Source organism: Mobula birostris, chromosome 16, assembly GCF_030028105.1.
Source record: "Mobula birostris isolate sMobBir1 chromosome 16, sMobBir1.hap1, whole genome shotgun sequence".
Lineage (NCBI taxonomy): Eukaryota > Metazoa > Chordata > Chondrichthyes > Myliobatiformes > Myliobatidae > Mobula > Mobula birostris.
Window position 1 is genome coordinate 1,510,861 of NC_092385.1, and position 17,569 is coordinate 1,528,429.

The 17,569-nt window shown below is 45.0% G+C and overlaps 1 long non-coding RNA gene across 1 annotated transcript; it reads right to left on the reverse strand.

Annotated features, from left to right (window-relative positions):
- Positions 1–2,093: 2,093 nt before the first annotated feature.
- LOC140210927 (uncharacterized) lies at positions 2,094–16,944 on the reverse strand. Its single transcript, XR_011889339.1, has 3 exons — positions 16,077–16,944; positions 2,531–2,698; positions 2,094–2,175 (listed from the first exon to the last, which is right to left on the reverse strand). It is a non-coding gene; the product is annotated as an uncharacterized lncRNA (long non-coding RNA).
- Between the last annotated feature and the right edge of the window lie 625 nt (positions 16,945–17,569).

The following is a 17,569-nucleotide window of genomic DNA, read 5'->3' on the forward strand; positions in this document are numbered from 1 at the left end:
AGGGTTGGCAGAACATTGTGGGCCGAAGGGCCTGTACTGTACTATTCTATGTTCTATATCCCAAATCCCATTCAACCCCTTCTCGCCAAATCCTTTGATGCCCTGACCAATCAGGAACCGATTAACTTCTGCCTTAAATTTACCCACGGACTTGGTGTCCACACAGTCTGTGGCAGAGAATTCTACAGATTTACTACTCACTGGCTTAAAAAAAATCCTCCTTACCTCTGTTCTAAAAGGTCACCCCTCAACTTTCTGGCTGAGCCCTCTAGTTCTGGATACCCCCACCATAGGAAACATCCTCTTCACGTTCACCTTGTCTGGTCCTTTCAACATTCAGCAAGTTTCAATGAGAACCCTCGCCCCCACAAACTTCTAAATTCCAGTGAGTACAGGCCCTAAGCTGCCAAACGCTCCTCATAGGTTAACCCCTTCATTCCCAGAATCATCCTTGTGAACCTCCTCTGGACTCTCTCCAATGACAACACATCCTTTCTGAGATATGGGGCCCAAAACTGTTGACAATGCTCATGTGGCCTGCTTAGTGACTTACAAAGCCTCAGTATTATCTCCTTGCTTTTATATTCTATTCTACTTGAAATAAATGTCAACATTGCATTTGCCTCCTTTACCACAGACTCCACCTGTACATTAACCTTCTGGGACTCTGCATGAGGACTCTCAAGTCCCTCTGCACCTCTGATGTTTGAACCTTCTCCCCATTTAGATAATAGTCCACACTATTGTTCCTTTTACCAAAATGCATTGTCATGTATTTCCCTACACTATACTCCATCTGCCACTTTTTCGCCCATTCTTCCAATTTGTCTAAAACCTGCTGCAATCGCATTGCTTCCTCAGCATCTCCTACCCCTTCGTCCAAGTTTCTAAGCAAATTGATGGTTCCCGGCAGTTCAGCCTGTAGTTCCACCAATCCAACACCGGAGGGCAGCATCAGCAGACAAGTCTGGACACCCGACTGCAGCACAAGCCTGCGTTCTGAGGCCTAGCCCTAGCTACAACTGAGGTGACACTGGGGCCTTGCCATTTGTCTCATCACCAACAAGGGAAACAGGCCTGTGGCAGTGTCCAACTGGGTCTTGTGATTGCAAAAGAAACGTCCAAGACAGTCACTCACAGTTTCACTTCATGCCAACTTGAAGGCACCAACTCCGGTGCTTATGGGTAGCGAGTAGCAGGCAGCAGCACGGTCTGCAGCCAGCTCATCTCTTCCAAACCCAATCTGGCCTCTCCTGTGGCCCGACAGCCCAGCTTGAATCCCCAGGCCTGACAGGCCAACGTGACCTCACTGCCCAATGGGCCAACTTGCTTCTCCAAACCCCTGGCTGGCTCTTGCGACACTCCAGTCAGCCACTCCGAAAAATGAGCAGCTCAGTGATATGGTGGACCTACTGTACAGGAGCTATCGGAGTCAAGAATAGTCTTACTAAGTATAAAAATACACTTAACGAGGAAAAGAAAAGCACCTCTGGTTGGCCCCCAAGAGGCCGCCGTCTTATCAGAAGAGGGGTATGGAGGGCTGTGATTGGATGTGTGGGTCGATGGGACTAGGCAGATTAATAGTTCGGCACAGACTAGATGGGCCAAAGGGCCTGTTTCTGTGCTGTAGTGCTATATGACTCTAAGGCTCCTCCTCTTCCTGCTACGCAGTTTACCAAACTGATTCTACCAGCTCTTTGGGGCCTGACTTCCATGTGGAATGTTGACAAAGACCTTACTGACTGTCGCCGACATAACTGCATTCTTGTGCCCATGGAAACTACTGTTTCAAATAATTCCATCAAATTAGTTAATTATCATCAACTACTAACAGCAGCAGGCTGGCTCAGTCCCTGCCTTTACAAGTGTACGTTAGTCCTATCCCTCTGGAACTTTTCCAACTAATTTCCCTACCGCTGAGTAGCACTCAGTCTGTAGTTACCTGGATGATCCCTTCTTGTGTAAAGAAACTGCAGTTACTGACCACCGGTCACCCAGTACTTCACCAGTTGTAACATTTGAACATATCCACGTAAGGAGCAGGAATCAGCCATCCCGCCCATGGCTCAGAGGTTAATTTATTATCAAAATAACCAACTCTGAAATCCTTCTCCCGGTAGCCATGAAACCAAGATAGAGAAAGGCAGGACGGCCATCAAACCCCAAGACCCCTCCCTGCACAAAAAAACAGACAGAAATGGAACAGGCACATCAACCTCCAAACCCCCCCTCCAGCACAAAAATCAAACAAAATGGATCAGGCACTTTGACCCCCAAATCCCTCCTCCCTTACCAAAAAAAACAAATAAAACGGAACAGTTACGTCACCCCCAAATCCCACTCCCCACACAAAAAAACAAGATAAGGTAAAAAAAACACATAATATTAGAAGCCCGTATGACTGAAGCAAAAGTCTGTAGTTCAAGTCGATATCCAAAATGCAGAAAACCTGAATAACTTTCTCCGGGCAGAGCGGCAGACTCGCCCTCCCCAGAGCTGAGCGATCAAAAGGCAGGCAGCCGACACTCACCTTCCGCATTCGCCTCAACGTTTCAGTCTCCCTCGTCGCTTTAATGGCCAAACAATGGAAGCTTTGATCAGCAAAATGGGAGTCAAACACTGGCTCATGCCCTGTCCCATCACGAAGTTCACGCTAGCTGCCTCTGCCTCCCAGAACCCTCTTGGAGACTGTAGCGAGCTAGAACAGCAAACAGCAAATCATAGGCTTCAACAGTTCCATAACCACAACCAAGATCAAAATCAAACGTAAAAGACATGAAAGAAGTGAAATACTTGGTTTCACGATCTATCCAGAACATTCCATATGAACATGAGGACGAGGAACAGGAGGGGCCATTTGGCCCATCGAACCTGCTCTATCATTCAATAAGAACATGAGGACGGGGAACAGGAGGGGCCATTTGACCCCTTGAGCCTCTTAGATTGAATTGAATTGAATTGAACTGAACTGAATTGACTTTATTTCTTACATCCTTCACATACATGAGGAGTAAAAATCTTTACATTACATCTCCATCTAAATGTGCAATGGGCAATCATAGTAATTTATAATAATTTATAATAAATAGAACGGTCAGTGTAATATAGAGTACACTCCAGTCAGCATGAGTTCATCAGTCTGATGGCCTGGTGGAAGAAGCTGTCCCGGAGCCTGTTGGTCCTGGCTTTTATGCTGCGGTACCGTTTCCCGGATGGTAGCAGCTGGAATAGATTGTGGTTGGGGTGACTCGGTCCCTAATGATCCTTCAGGCATTTTTCTCAGACCTGTCACTGTAAATGTCCTGAATCATGGGAAGTTCACATCTACAGATGCGCTGGGCTGTCCGCACCACTCTCTGCAGAGTCCTGTGACTGAGGGAAGTACAGTTCCCATACCAGGCAGTGATGCAGCCAGGCAGGTGCCCCTGTAGAAAGTTCTTAGGATTTGGGGGGCCATCCCGAACTTCCTCAGCCATCTGAGATGAAAGAGGCGCTGTTGTGCCTTAGTCACCACACAGCTGGTGTGTACAGACCACGTGAGGTCCTTGCTGATGTGGATGCCGAGGAACTTAAAGCTGTTCACCCTCTCAACCCCAGATCCATTGACGTCAGTAGGGTTTAGCCTGTCTCCATTCCTCCTGTAGTCCACAACCAACTCCTTTGTTTTTGCGACATTGAGGGAGAGGTGTGGAATCACCACTGTGTCAGAGAGATGACTTCTTCCTTGTAGGCCACTCATTATTGTTTGAGATTAGGCCAATCAATGTAGTGTCATTGGCAAATTTAATTAGCAGATTGGAGCTGTGGGTGGTGAAACAGTCATGGGTATACAGGGAGTACAGGAGGGGACTCAGTACACAACCCTAAGGGGATCCTGTATTGAGAGTCAGAGGGTTGGAGCTGAGGGAGCCCACTCTTACCACCTGCCAGTGATCTAACAGGAAGTCCAGGATCCAGCTGCACAAGGCATGGTCAAGGACAAGGTCTCTGAGCTTCCTGTCGAGAACATGGTGACTACAAGCAGGAGTGGCCATCTGGTCCCTTGAGCTTGCTCCACCATTCAATATGAACTTAAGGACAAGGAGCAAGAATGGTCATTCGGCCCATCCAACCTGCTCCACCATTCAATATCAACATAAGGACTAGGAGCAAGAGTGGCCATCCTGTCCATCAACCCAGCTCCACCATGAATAAGAACATAAGGACTAGGAGCAGGAGTGGCCATTCGGCCCACCGAGCCTGCACCACCATTCAGTAAGAACAGGTCTGGTATGGCCACGGACTCAGTTCCACCCAGCTGCCTTTTACCCAGAATCCTTTATTCCTCTGCTATTCAAAAATCTACTGAACGGTGTCATAAATATGTGTATCGCGCTGTAAGGTTTCACTGCTAATGTAATGGTTTCTCTGAGGCAGCAACATTTGGATTATGAATGGAGGTAACAGGGCTTGGAATGTGGGAGGGGGCTATCCAATGTTGTTCTTTCTTGTGAGTCTGGAAGAGAGATTTTCGCAGTCTTTGGTTTGAAAAGAAGGAAGACGCGTGTGGGGAGAGTTGGTAGACCACCGGACGCAGTGGAGCAGGAGCGAGGGCCCGAAGGCCGGTGACACTCAGAGGAGGTCGATGGTTGATGAATGGCCGTAGCAGTGAGCTCCAACGTGCACTCTTGACTTTCCTCTTAAAATGGGCCTTTTTCCTTTTTATTTTCTTTACTAGTCCTATATTCAGATTAAGATTTATAAAGTTCATTCAGTTAATTGCATATGGTGTACTGTCTGATATTTTGCAGTGCAGATTTGTAACCGGGTGACACATCATGCAGCCTCCACACAAATGAGGTTTCTCAGTTTGTCGGGGCCAGAAGTTGTCTTCCCCAAGGCAGACATTTGCTGGCCGTGCCAGAGGGTTACAATTGTGGGGGCTCATCTGGGGTTGATTCTGTTGGATGCTGTGTGATTGCCCTGAGCATTGAACCAGTGGGCTGTGTGTTTAAATCTATGCTTGAGGGTTACATATGTTTAATGAGGTAGTGTAGCCTCTGCTAGTTCTCTGGGAAGAGAATTCTATAGTTTCACTGTTCTCTAGGAAAAGCAGTCTTTCACCTCCATTCTAAATCTATTCCTCTGAATCTTGAAGCTGTGTCCCCATCTTCTAGGCTCATTTACCAGTAGAAAAAATTTTCCTGCCTCTATCTTACCTATCCCTTTCATAATTCTATGTTAGATCCCCCCTGATTCTTCTGAATTCCAGTACTCCAGGTGCAGCCTCACCTGTATCTTGTGGCACAAGTTCTCTCCACTTAAATCCATTCCCTCTAGCAATGCAGAGCAACATTCCATTTGCCTTCTTGATAACCTGTTGCACCTGTAGCCAACATTTTGAGTTTCATTAAAAAAAACATAAGAAATAGGAGCAGGAGTAGGCCATCCAGCCCATCGAGCCTGCCCCACCATTGTTCCATGCACAAGCACTCCCAAAGTCAATGACCTCAATACCTAACGTCGTACTCCTGCTGGCAAGACAACCTATTAAGACACAGCAGCAGCAGCCAGTCTAGTGTTTCTGAGGCTCAGCAGAGAACAGTAAAGTCAGACAGAGCAACAGTGATAAGAGATCTGATAGGAGGGAAAGAAAGGATATTCTGTGGCCACGAAGGAGGTGCCAACATGATGCGTTGTCTCCCAGGTGCCAGGGTCCAGAATGTCTCAGGAGATTCTCAAGAGGGAGGTTGAGCAGCCAGAGGTTGTGGTGAACTTTGGCACCAATGACAGCGGTAGAAAGGGGGAAGAGGCAGTGAGTATTGGAGTTGGGGAAGAGGCAGAAGAGCAGGACCTCCAAGGTAATCTCTGGATTACTCCTAGTACCACATGCTAGCCAAGACAGGAAGATGATGATAGTACAGATGTATGAGTGGCTGAGGAAGTGATGCAGCAGGTAGGGTCTCTCTTCTAGGGAAGGTATGACCTGTACAAAAAAAACAGGTTACCCTCGAACCTGAGGGGACCAATATCAATGCGGGCAGGTTTGCTACTGCTGTTGGAGAGGGTTTAAACTAATTTGGCAGAGGGTTGGGAATCGGAGTGAGAGGGCTGAAGATGGGTCATTTGGTTTAATAAGACCATAAGACATAGGAGCAGAATTAGGCCATTTGGCCCATTGAGTCTGATCCATCATTCAATCATGGCTGATCCTTTTTTCTCCTCCTCAACCCCATTAGGGTTAGCCTTCTCCCCGTCACCTTTGTTGCCATGTTCTATCAAGAACCTACCAATCTCTGCCTTAAATACACCCAATGATCTGGCCTCCACAGCTGCATATGTCAACAAATTCACCACCCTCTGGCTAAAGAAATTTTTCCGCATTTGTTTTGTATGGACGCCCTCTATCCTGAGGCTGTGCCCTCTTGTCCTACAATCTGCCACCATGGGATACATCCTTTCCACATCTACTCTGTCTAATCCTTTCAACATTTGAAAAGTTTCAATGAGATCTCCCCTCATCTTTCTGAATCCCAGCAAGTACAGACCCAGAGCCATCAAACATTCCTCATATAACCCTTTCATTCCTGGAATCATCCTTGTGAACCTCCTCTGGACCCTCTCCAATGTCAGCATATCTCTTTATGACAAGCCCAAAACTGTTCACAGTACTCAAGGTGAGGCCTCACCAGTGCCTTATAAAGCCCCAGCATCACATCCCTGCTAGAAACATAGAAAATAGGTGCAGGAGTAGGCGATTCGGCCCTTTGAGCCTGCACCACCATTCAGTATGATCATGGCTGATCATCCAACTCAGAACCCTGTCCCAGCCTTCCCTGCATACCCCCTGATCCCTTTAGCCACAAGAGCCATTATCTAACTCCCTCTTAAATATAGCCAATGAACTGGCCTCAACTGTTTCCTGTGGCAGAGAATTCCACAGATTCACCACTCTCTGTGTGAAGAAGTTTTTCCTAATCTCGGTCCTAAAAGGCTTCCCCTTTATCCTCAAACTGTGACCCCTCGTTCTGGACTTCCCCAACATCGGGAACAATCTTCCTGCATCTAGCCTGTCCAATCCCTTTAGGATTTTATACATTTCAATCAGATCCCCCCCTCAATCTTCTAAATTCCAACGAGTATAAGCCTAGTTCATCCAGTCTTTCATCATATGAAAGTCCTGCCATCCCAGGAATCAATCTGGTGAACCTTCTTTGTACTCCCTCTATGGCAAGGATGTCTTTCCTCAGATTAAGGGACCAAAACTGCACACAATACTCCAGGTGTGGTCTCACCAAGGTCTTGTACAACTGCAGTAGTACCTCCCTGCTCCTGTACTCGAATCCTCTTGCTATAAATGCCAACGTACCATTCGCCTTTTTCACCGCCTGCTGTACCTACATGTCCACTTTCAATGACTGGTGTATAATAACACCCAGGTCTCGTTGCACCTCCCCTTTTCCTAATCAGCCACCATTCAGATAATAATCTGTTTTCCTGTTTTTGCCACCAAAGTGGATAACTTCACATTTATCCACATTAAATTGCATCTGCCATGAATTTGCCCACTCACTTAACCTATCCAAGTCACCCTGCATCCTCTTAGCATCCTCCTCACAGCTAACACTGCCGCCCAGCTTCATGTCATCCGCAAACTTGGAGATGCTGCATTTAATTCCCTCATCCAAGTCATTAATATATATTGTAAACAACTGGGGTCCCAGCACTGAGCCTTGCGGCACCCCACTAGTCACTGCCTGCCATTCTGAAAAGGTCCTGTTTATTCCCCTCTTTGCTTCCTGTCTGCCAACCAATTCTCTATCCACATCAATACCTTACCCCCAATACCGTGTGCTTTAAGTTTGCATACTAATCTCCTGTGTGGCACCTTGTCAAAAGCCTTTTGAAAAGCCAAATATACCACATCCACTGGTTCTCCCCTATCCATTCTACTAGTTACATCCTCAAAAAATTCTATGAGATTCGTCAGACATGATTTTCCTTTCACAAATCCATGCTGACTTTGTCCGATGATTTCACCGATTTCTAAATGTGCTGTTATCACATCCTTGATAACTGACTCCAGCAGTTTCCCCACCACCGATGTTAGGCTAACCAGTCTATAATTCCCTGGTTTCTCTCTCCCTCCTTTTTTAAAAAGTGGGGTTACATTAACCACCCTCCAATCCTCAGGAACTAGTCCAGAATCCAAAGAGTTTTGAAAAATTATCACTAATGCATCTACTAGTTCTTGGGCTACTTCCTTAAGCACTCTGGGATGCAGACCATCTGGCCCTGGGGATTTATCTGCCTTTAATCCCTTCAATTTACCTAACACCACTTCCCCACTAACATGCATTTCCCTCAGTTCCTCCATCTCACTGGACCCTCTGTCCCCTACTATTTCTGGAAGATTATTTATGTCCTCCTTAGTGAAGACAGAACCAAAGTAATTATTCAATTGGTCTGCCATGTCCTTGTTCCCCATAATCAATTCACCTGTTTCTGTCTGTAGGGGACCTACATTTGTCTTAACCAATCTTTTTCTTTTCACATATCTATAAAAGCTTTTACAGTCAGTTTTTATGTTCCCTGCCAGTTTTCTCTCATAATCTTTTTTCCCCTTCCTAATTAAGCCCTTTGTCCTCCTCTGCTGAACTCTGAATTTCTCCCAGTCCTCAGGTGAGCCACTTCTTCTGGCTAATTTGTATGCTTCTTCTTTGGAATTGATACTATCCCTATTGCTCTTGTATTCTAGACCTCTTGAAATGAATGCTAACACAACATTTGCTTTCCTCACCACCAACTCAACCTGCTAGTTAACCTTTAGGGTGTTCTGCACAAGGACTCACAAGTCCCTTTGCATCTCAAATTTTTGGGTTTTCTCCCCATTTCGAAAATAGTCTGCACATTGATTTCTACTACCAAATTCCATGACCATGCATTTTCCAACATTATGTTTCATTTGCCACTTTTTTGGCCCATTTTCCTAATCCATCTAAGTTCTTCAGCGTCCTACCTGTTTCCTCAACATTACCTGCTCATCCACCAATCTTTGTATCATCTGCAAACTTGGCAATAAGGCCATCTCTTTCATCACCTAAATCATTTATATACAGCATAAAAAGAAGTGGTCCCAACGCCGACCCCTATGGAAAACCACTAGTCACTGGCAGCCAACCAGACAAAGATCCTTTTATTCCCACTTGCCTACTTCTTCCAATCAACCAATGCTCTAACCGTGTTAATAACTTTCCTGTAATACCGCAGGCTTTTAACTTGGTAAGCAGCTTCATGTGTGGCACCTTGTCAAAAGCCTTCTGAAAGTCCAAATATACAACATCCACTGCATCCCCTTTATCTACCTTACGTGTATTCTCCTCAAATAATTCAAACAGGTTCATCAAGCAAGATTTTCCCTTAAGGAAACCATGCTGACTTTGTCCTATCTTGTCCTGTGTCACCAAGAACTCTATCACCTCATCCTTAAAAATTGACTCTAACATCTTCCCAACCACTGACATCAGGCTAACTGGTCTATAATTTCCTTTCTGCTGCCTACCTCCTTTTTTAAAGAGTGGAGTAACATTTGCAATTTTCCAGTCCTCTGGCACATGCCAGAGTCCAATGATTTTTGAAGATCATTGCTAATGCCCCCACAATCTCTAACGTTACCCCTTTCAGAACCCTAGGGTGCAGTTCATCTGGTCTGGCTGACTTATGTACTTTTAGGTTTTTCAGCTTTTTGAGCACCTTCTCTCTTGTAATAGTAGCTGCACTCACTTCTCTTCCCTCACACACCCCAGCATCTGGCACATGGCTAGTATCTCCCACAGAGAAGACTGATGCAAAATACTCATTATAGTTCATCTGCCATCGCCTTGTCCACCATTATTAATTCTCCTGCTCATTTTTAGCAGTCCTATATTCACTCTCATATCTTTTTTTTTTACATACTTGAAAAAGCTTTTACTGTCCACTTTGACATATTTGCCAGCTTGCTTTCATATTTCATCTTTTCCCTTCTAATGATTCTTTTAGTTGCTCTCTGTATGTTTTTTTAAAACTTCCCAATCTTCCCACTAATTTTTGCTTCGTTGTATGCCCTCTCTTTTGCTTTTACGTTAGCTTTGACTTCCCTTGTGAGCCATGGTTGTACTATTTTGCCATTTGAGTACTTCTTCACTTTTGGAATACACGTGTCCTGCAGCTTTCTCATTTTTCCCCAGAAATGCACACCATCGGATTACAAGTTGGTGCATTGTGTAGTGAGACTCTGAAGTAGGACAGGCAGATGAGGATGAGTCAGTGGGATGAGTTTAAGTGTAGCATGGGGGCAAAATTGAAACGGGTGATGAATCCAGGACTGAATGTACACTGTACACGGAATAAGGTAGATAATTCTGTAGCGCATTTAGATATTGGCAGCTATGATGTGGTGGGCATCACTGAGAGAAGCATATAGTTGGGAGCTTAACACCCAAGGATGTTCAAAATGTCCACATAGTTTCAAAAGGACAGGCAGGTAGGCAGAGGGTAAGGTAACTCTTTCCGTAAAAAATGAAATCAAATGCTTAGAAAGAGGAGACATGGGATTGGAAGCTGGAGAGACCTTGTGGGTAGAGTTAAGAAACAGTAAGGGTAAAAAAAACCCGAATGGGAGATATTTACAGGCCTCCCAACTGTAGCCAGGATGTGGGCTACAAATTACAATGGGAGATAGAAAAGGCATGTAAAAGGACAATGTTACAATAGTCATGAGGGATTTCATTATGTAGATAGATTGGGAAAATCAGGTTGATGCTGCATAGGAAGCTGTAGAATGCCTACAAAATGTTTTTTTAGAGCAGCTCATGATTAAGCCCACTAGAGGAAAGGTAATTCTGGATTGGGTGTAGTGTAATGAACTGGATTTGATTAGCGAGCTTAAGGTAAAGGAACCCTCAAAAGACAGTGATCCTAATATGATAGAATTCAGCTGCAGTTTGAGTGGGAGAAGATAAAGTCAGATGTATCAGTATTACAGTGGAGTAAATGGAATTACAGAGGCATTGGAGAGGAGCTGGCCAAAGTTGATTGAAAAAGGACACTAACAGGGATGACAGCAAAACAGCAATGGCTGGAGTTTCTGGGAGCAATTTGGAAAGCACAGGATAGATATATCCCAAAGATGAAGTCTTCTCGAGGGAGGATGAGGCAACTGTGACTGACAAAGGAAGTCAAGGACAACATAAAGCAGAAGACTGGGCATATAAAGGATCAAAATTAGTAGGAAGTTAGATGAATGCTTTTAAAAACCAACAGAAGACAACTGAAAAAACCATACGGAGAAAAAAGACAAAATATGCAGGGAAGCTAGCTAATAATATTAAAGAGGATCGTAAAAGATTTTTCAGATACATGAAGTGTAAAAGAGAGACAAGAGGAGATATCAGACCACTGGAAAAAGACGCTGGAAAGGTAGTAATGGGATGACAAAGAAATGGAAGATGAACTTAATAAGTATTTTGCATCAGTCTTCACTGTGGAAGACATTAACAGTTTGCCAGAAATTCAAGAGTGTCAGGAGGTGGAAGTAAATGTAGTTGCTATCACTAATGATACTCCACTCATTAAGGAGGGAGGGAGACAGAAGAAAGGAAATTATAGGCCAGTTAGTCTGACATCAGTGGTTGGTAATGTGCTGGAATCCATGGTTAAAGATGAGGTTTCAGGGTACAGAGGCACATGATAAAATAGGCATGGTTTCCTCAAGGGAAAATCTTGCCTGACAAACCTATTGGAATTCTTTGAAGAAATAACAAGCAGGATAGACAAAGGAGAATCGGTTGACATTGTGTAATTGGACTTCCAGAAGGCTTTTGACAGAGTGCCATACACGAAGCTGCATAAAAATTAAAAGCCCATGGTATTACAGGAAAGATACTAGCATAGATATAACATTAGCTGACTGGCGGGAGGCAAAGAGTGGGAAAAAGGCCTATTCAATTTGGCTGTATAAGATAATATACAAGACCATCGTTTAGGTGTATAAGATGATGGGAGGCATTGGTCATGTGGATAGCCAGAGGCTTTTTCCCAGGGCTGAAATGGCTAACATGAGGGGGAATAGTTTTAAGGTAGGTACAGGAGGGATGTCAGGGGCAAGTTTTTCACACAGAGAGTCATGGGTGCGTAGAATGCACTGCCAGCGACAATGGAGGAGACGGATACAATGGGGTCATTTAAGAGACTATAGGTACATGGAGCTTAGCAAAATAAAGGGCTATGTGGTAGGGTAATTCTAGGCAGTTTCTAGAGTCAGTTACATGGTCAACACAACATTGTGGGCCGAAAAGCCTTTAATGTGCTGTAGATTTCTACGTTCCATGTTTGGCTGTCGGTGACTAGTGATGTTCCAGCGGCCAACACTGGGATCACTTCTCTTCACATTTTTCGTCAATAAGTTGATGATGGAATTGATGGCTTTGTGGCCAAGAGTGGATACAAAGATAGTTGGAGGGTCAGGTAGTGTTGAGGAAGCAGAGATGCTACAAAAGAACTTATACAGATTGGGAGAAATGGAATTGTCATGGCTATCCCTCAAGGTCAAGAATGATGGTCTTCGTTCCTTTGATCTATTTATGGGCTCCCAAGTGGCTTATGAGTCCAATCTTGGTTTTGAAAGTTCTTCCGCATTTAGGACAGGTAGTTCCAGATGGCAGATCAGGCTTTGGTTGTTGCTGCCTCTCTCTCCATTTTCTTCTCTTTTCTTCTTAATTCTGCACATCTGTTGGCTTCAAAAGTCGCTGTTCCTTCTCAGATGATGGTTTGCCAGAGTTTCCTGTCCTTGGCATTGGTTTCCCAATTGTTGGTGTTGATGTTACATTTTTTCATGTTGGCTTTTAAGACGTCTTTGAATCTCTTCTGTTGTCCGCCTCTTTTACCTTTGCCTTCTTTAAGCTGGGAGTAGAAGATTTGTTTCGGCGGATGTTTGTCTTTCATCCCAACATGACCGCTCCATCTTAGTTGGTTCTTGATGACGTAGGTTTCAATGCTTGTTGTTTTTGCTTCATTTAGCACACTGACGTTGGTTCTTCTATCTTCCCAGCTGGTATTTAAGATGTTTCGAAGACAGTGTTGATGGAACTTTTCAAGTGCCTTCAGACGTCGTCGGTATGTTGTCCAGGTTTCTGATGCATACAGGAGCGTTGGGATTACCACTGCTTTGTACACTAACATTTTGGTGTCTGTCCAGATGTCATGATCATGAAAGACTCTAGTACGGAGACGTCCAAAAGCTGTTCCAGCGCATTTAAGACTATGTTGGATCTTGTCATTAAGGTTGACATTGGAAGAGAGGTGACTTCCAAGATACGGAAAGAGGTCCACGTTTTCCAGGGTTGTTTTGCCAAGTTGAATTGGTGGTTCTATCCAAGTTGTCTCAGTTGGTGACGGTTGGTAGATGATCTGAGTCTTCTTGGAATTGATGTTAAGTCCAAGTTTCGTGTTATCAGTATATCTTGCTGGTCCCGAGATCGTACGATGATGTAGTCGATAAGGTGCCAGTGTTTGGAGCGTGGATGCTGCCAGGAGACTTTGTGCCTGTTTTTTCTGGCGAAATAGGGTGTTTGTAATCACTAGGTTGTGTTCAGCACATTTGGTGAGGAGGAGTGTTCCATTGGCGTTGACCTTGCCAACTCCTTCCTTGCTTATTATTCAAGTCCAGAGCCTATGATCTTTCCCGACTCTGGCACTGAAGTCTCCCAAGAGAATGATGGTGTCGTTGTTGGGAACAGAGGAAAGGACGTCATCAATTTGGGCGTAGAAGTTCATCTTCAGCGTTCAGAGTTGGAGCATAGGCGCTGATGATGGTGGCGTGTTGGTTCTTGACAAGTTGGATTCGCAGGGTCATGAGACGTTTGTTGATTCCCAGTGGTTGCTCTGTCAGCTTCTGAAGTAGGCTGTTTCGGATGGCAAAACCTACTCCATGGATCCTCAGTTGTTCAGGATCAAGTCCTTTCCAGAAAAAGGTGTATTGACCTTGCTCTTCCTTTAGTTGCCCTTCTCCAGCTCTGCAGGTCTCACTCAGAGCAACAATGTCAAAGTTGAATTTTTGGAGTTCCCAGGCAACAAAGGCAGTTCTCCTCTCTGGTCGGTCTGAGTTTGGGTTATCCATCAGAGTTCATATATTCCAAGTTCCAAATTTTGTAGTTTCACTTCTAAATATTTTTTGACCGCATGATGGTGATCCCTCTGGACGCGGCTTTCCAGACAGGATGGGGTGAAGCAGACTATTTTTAGGGCACCTTTTCTAGCCCCTTCCCAGTTCAGGGTGAGCAGAGTGGATCCTAAATAGGGCTGCTCAGACATGAATACTGCTGCCGAACAACTTTCCTGCTTCTGTCCAAAAGTTGAGCGACTAAATTAAGTATTCACCGCTTTCATGCCAATTCTTGACTAGGAGCTTCCAGCCATCACATTGCCTGCTCCCATCGCCCTCCCCCAATTGCCAAAAGACTTGGAAGTGGCCGACAGAGCAAAGACGCCTGTGTGTGTATTTGTTTAATGTGTATTTGTTTAACGTGTACTTGATGTTGCACTCCAAGAAGCACACAATACCTCACAAATCAACCAACTGATTCCAATGGCATGGAAACCACGACGATTGGAGCTGATAGATTTGTTGCAGCCTTCATCCGCCTTCACAGCCCTTGAGTTCGAAGTAACTTTGTCCACCTGTTCCACCATTGAGGTCTTGGCTGGATTGTTCTTTGTCAGGGACCTCACCCTTGACCTTACCGCCATGGGTGACCCTACCAGCAGCATAGCTCCAGACGGCATTGCTCTTGGGATCACAGGACCACACAAGCTTCTCCACCACGACAAGGTGACAATCCATGGGGAAGGGCAAACGGAATATTGTGCAGGGAATTATATGGTCATTCACTTCAGTAGAAATATTGAGACTATTTTCTAAATGGGGAGAAAATTCTAGAATCGGAATTGAAAAGGGAGTCGAGGGTCCTTGGGCAGGATTCCCTCAAATGGCTCTTAGTCCTGCTCCGTGACACATAACGGACCTCTGGCACTGGCTCACTGCATTGGTGAGACTAATGCAAAATACTCACTAAGTTTATCTGCCATTTCTTTGTACCCCATTGCTACCTCACCAGGATCATTTTCCAGTTGGAATCGTACAGGCGTGTGTTAGAGTAGTTGTGTCAGTCAGTAACAAGAAATTGGAGTTAACGATGCGATCTTCCCCCAGATGGTTTATTTTAGTGTGAGCACTGTGACTATATGGTGTCTGCAGTTCAGCTGCAGAAGCCACTGTGTATCTGATGGCTACATGGCCAGTGACAACCGTGACTACACTGTGTTTGTCGTTCAGCTGCAGGAGTCACTGTGGATTTGATGATCAGAGCCATCAAACACTCATGTTAACCCTTTCATTCCTGAGATCATTCTTGTGAACCTCCTCTGGACCCTCTCCAATGCCAGCATATCTTTTCTTAGATAAGAGGACCAAAACTGTTCACAATACTCCTGGCCAATGCCTTACAAAGCCTCAGCATTACATACTTGCAGGTAAACCTTGGCAAAGCTGCGAAATCAGGCGATGTACCGGTCAAGTGCTGAGGGACTGTGCGGCCCAGTTAAAAGACATTTTTATCTCACTCTGAAACTGTCTGCTGCCCCTGCAGGCTTCAGGACAGCCACCAGCATCCAGTGCTCAGGAGAGTGACAGTAACATTCAGCCAGAGACTCATTCCAGCAAGATGCAACACAGAGCGTCATAGGAAGTCATTCCTGCCTGTGGCCATCAAACTTTACAACTCCTCCCTTGGAGGGTCAGACACCCTGAGCCAATAGGCTGGTCTTGGACTTATTTCATAATTTACTGGCATAATTTACATATTACTATTTAACAGTTTATGGTTCTATTACGATTTATTATTTATGGTGCAACTGTAACAAAAACCAATTTCCCCCGGGATCAATAAAGTATGACTATGACTATCTGGCCTTAATGATTACCACCCAGTGCTACTAGCTTAAACAACTATGAATTGTTTTGAGCAGCTGGTAACAGGTATGTTAAAAAAAAATCATACCTTCCAGCTACATTGGACTCTTTCCAGGTCACCCACTGCTCAAACCGGTCCACTGATGATGTGATAGCTTGGTCCTCCACTCTGTCCTGCCCCATCTAGGAAACAATGGTTCATACACCAGAATGTTGTCCATCAACTTCAGCTTCGCATTTAACATGATCATCCCTCCAAGACCGGCATTGGGATTCAACACTTCTCTGTAACCAGGTTTTGGACTTGACAGAAAGAGCCCATCTCCAGCTCCATCAGGCCGAGCACTGGTGCCCCCAGGGCTGTGTGCTCAGCCCACCGCTGACTCATAACTGCACTGTCAGATCCAGCTCAAACCCCATTATCAAGTTCGCTGATTGCACTACAGTGGTAGGCCTCATCAGTAACAATGACGAGCTGTCATACAGAGAGCAGGTAGAAAGGCTTATGAAGACAAAAGAGATGCTTGTGGACTTCAGAAAGGCACAGATTGACCACTTCCCTTGCACATCAATGGCTCTGCCATGGAAAGAGTGAAGAGCACAAAGTTCCTCGGTGTGCATATTAACATATGATCTAACATCTCCCCAGTAGTCAAGAAGACACAGCAAGGTCAACACTTTCGGAGGAGATCGCGGAATACAAGGCTCCACACACGCATTCTGACAACTTTCTACAGGAGCATCATCTCGAGTGATTATTGTGTGATGGAGAGGCTGCAAGGCACCGGACCCTACGGACGATAGTAAAAACGACCGGGCTCTATATCACCACTATTTGTGATATTTACTGGGAGCGTTGCAGATGAAGGGTCCAAAGCATCATTGAGGATCTCTACCACCCATCCCACAATCTCCGTGACCCATTACCATCAGGGAGGAGTTACAGGAGCATCAGGACTAGGACTGTCAGACAGGGTCCTCAGGCTGTGAGACTAATGAATACCGTCACCACCGAGGTCTCGGCACCAGGACAGCCAGCTGTTTACTGGTTACCTGTGCTGCACATGACATGCATTTTAAATATTTTATTAACTTATTTATGGTAATTTTTGGTTTATTTGCTGTGTGAGATATATGCATTGTGAGTGCATCTTGGACCAGAGGAACATTGTTTCATTTGGCTGTATACATGTCCAGTCAGATGACAATAAACTTGAACCTCACTCCCCCCACACTCAAAAACCCACAAGCATGATTGAGGGTGGGACCTTTCACTCCGTGCCTATCTCAATGAGAACAGAGTGACAGCTTTCCTGACCAATGGTTTCCTACATCTCCCACTGAGGGCAATGGGTACAGGGAAACACCATCAACCACATCTTCGCCTTCCAGACACCACCCTGACTGGGAAATATATCACCATCTTTCACCATCACTTAATCTTTATTCTGAAGATTCTACCAATGACACGGCAGTTCAACATACCACAATACCCTCAAGGGTAGTCAGGGAAAGCTGTTCTGAGCAAGGGGCAGGGAGAGAAGAACGGAAGGTCCTTCCTCATAAAAATCCCTCAGCTAC